The following is a 2,686-nucleotide window of genomic DNA, read 5'->3' as shown; positions in this document are numbered from 1 at the left end:
GATTGAACAGGATATGAGTGAGGAACTGGCATAGCTGCACCTTTGGGTGCTCCCTCCTGGCACATTTACTGAAGCCTATATCAGCAACCCACTCTTGATCAGGTGGGTATTCTCATGCCCACCACCAGAGTAGATAACTGGCAGAAAGACCCTATCTATCCAAGGTCACACTCAGAGCCCACATGTGGTACAGCACAGTGACTAAAGTTAATAATAATGAGTTTTACCCTTGAAAATTGCTGAGCATAAGCTGGATGAGGAGGACAAGCTGTCAGGAAAAGAGAAACAGAAGAGCCAGCCTGCATGCTATTTCACTTTGCAGCCTGCATGTGAGGGTCCCTATCTCTGAGTAGCCTCCCAGAATGTCCCTGCACACCCCCTACCCAGCTCCTGCATGATCATCCATGGATTGGAGACAGAGAGCAGCAAATCTTCCCAGGGCATACTGTCAGAAGAAAATTCCCTCTTTACCAGGTGACCCCATGGAGGGACCACAGCCCGGACCCATGACAACAGCCAGAGCTAGAAAGAGGTAACAAGGAGGATGGCCACCTGTGTTCTCCAAACACATTGCTTCATACCATGTTGCTGTGTGCCAGCCCCAAAGACAGGTCCTCAATTCAGAAACAAAGAGGCTGCAATGAATAGAGGGAAGACAGGTCCTTGATTGAAAAAGAAATTGGCTCCAATGAAAGTGGACAGCTAAGATAGACAAAAGCCAGCAGACGGAATGGCCCAGATTTAATTTTTATATATTCTTTTATGAATGTCACTTTAATTGATGAATCACAAATGTATGCATTTATGGGGCATGATGTGATGTTTAGATCACCAAGAATCCACTTCCCATCTTTCCTTGCATTTTAAGTGGACAGCCAGAGAGGATCCTGAGCTCTGAGGACCTTATTGTCAGAGTATGGGCAGTGGCCAGGCATGGACTTGAATAGCCACAGGAGGGACGTGTGCAAACTGCCTCAGGTTCCTCCATGTGGATTCCAGTCACAAGGGCATCTGGAGCTGCCTAGAGAGGAGTGGGCCCCACTGCCCCATCTGGGAGACTGGGACAGACACTGCCCCCTGCCCTGCTCTTTGTTGTCCTTTCTTCCATGTTACTGAGAGAGCAAAGGTGGTTATTAATGCACTTCTGTTTCTTCCAAACCTTATAATGACATTGATGCTCCAAAGATGAAAAAAAAGACATCTTATAATTAACACCATTTTAGAGGTGAGAGATTATGTGGAAGAAAGACACATCATCTTTGTAAAGGAAAAGTGCATTTATTAAAATTTTTAATTTAAATACCTCAAAAAAACTTTATAAGAAAATAACAGAATGGGTTTGGGACCAATATTGATGAACTCAGCTGATTGACAATGGCAGTATTAGTGCAGGGGAAGAGAATGAAGAGTGAGGCATTTTGATATCTTTCCAAATGTGAACTTTATCATAGAGATTCTTTGATATGGATTTTATCTCAGGTTTCAAGAGGAAACTAAAATTAAAGACTTGGCAATAATCACCTAGTAAATGGAAAAGCTCCTATTTGAACTGAGGTCTCCCTGACCCCACATGGATGGACGCTGAGAGTGTGTGGGTAAGTGGATGGGGTCCCTCCCCATCTGCTGTCCAGTCTTCAAGCTGGCAGCAATACCCATCTGGAGTCTGCACTGAGCTGTGTCTTCTTTGCCATCTCTTGACCCAAGTTCAGGCTGCACCGAAGGAGGACGTGGTCTCCAGTAACAGACTTCAAGATTAGACTAGACAGAGACAAACGGCATGTCCTTCAAGAGAAACGTGTCTGTTCAAGGGAGCCCTGGGTGTTGAGAAAAAAACATGCTCAAGAACATTCAAGACAAAAGGAAAGACAGAAGCCATAGGTTATTTTTTAAAAAATGATTCACAACTGGCACAGAAACAAGAAATAATAAGGGACTTCTGCCATCCAGACACTTGCCAGAGCTTTTTTATTGCCACAACTGGTCATCTGATAATTTATTGGTTTTTTTTCTTAATGAAAATTTAATCTCCTAAAAGCCAGAACAAACAATTAGAGGAACTGCTGCCATTAATATAATCCCAGCCCAATAAGGAAATTTATGGGTGCAGAACTAACTAGCTGTAAATGTGTCTGTCCAGTGCTGTCTCCCATTCTGCTGGGGTCCTGGCATTAGCCAGCAGGGTTGGATGGAGATGAAGATAATGAAGGTATCTTGGAGCTTGAAGCTCTTTGTTGGGAGGGCGGGGGACCTGGAAGTATGTCACAAAGACCTCATGGTGCCCCTGAGAATAAGAACCCTAGCAAGGAAGGGGGAATAAGAAACGGGAGGGGAGAGAATGGCTAACACACTCTGAATTTATTCCTCATGTAATAATACTAATCTTAGATGCTGTGGTCTGAGGTTTATATCCTTGCAAAATTCACATGTTAGAATCCTCATTCCCAGAACATTAGGAGGTAGGGCCTTTGGAAAGTGACAAAGTTGTGCCCAATTAAAAAATGGGCAAAGGACTTGAATAGACATTTTTCCAAGAAGATAACAACAGGTAAATGAATATATCTTTAACATTACCAGTCACCAGGGGAATGCACATCGAAGCCACAATGAAAGATCACCTCAAACCTTTTAGGACAGCTATTATTAAAATGTCAGAAATGAAAAATATTGATGAGGGTGTGGACAAAGG

The sequence above is a fragment of the Marmota marmota genome, unplaced genomic scaffold (assembly GCF_001458135.2).
Source record: "Marmota marmota marmota unplaced genomic scaffold, marMar, whole genome shotgun sequence".
NCBI lineage: Eukaryota > Metazoa > Chordata > Mammalia > Rodentia > Sciuridae > Marmota > Marmota marmota.
Note: the sequence above shows the minus strand (reverse complement) of the source record.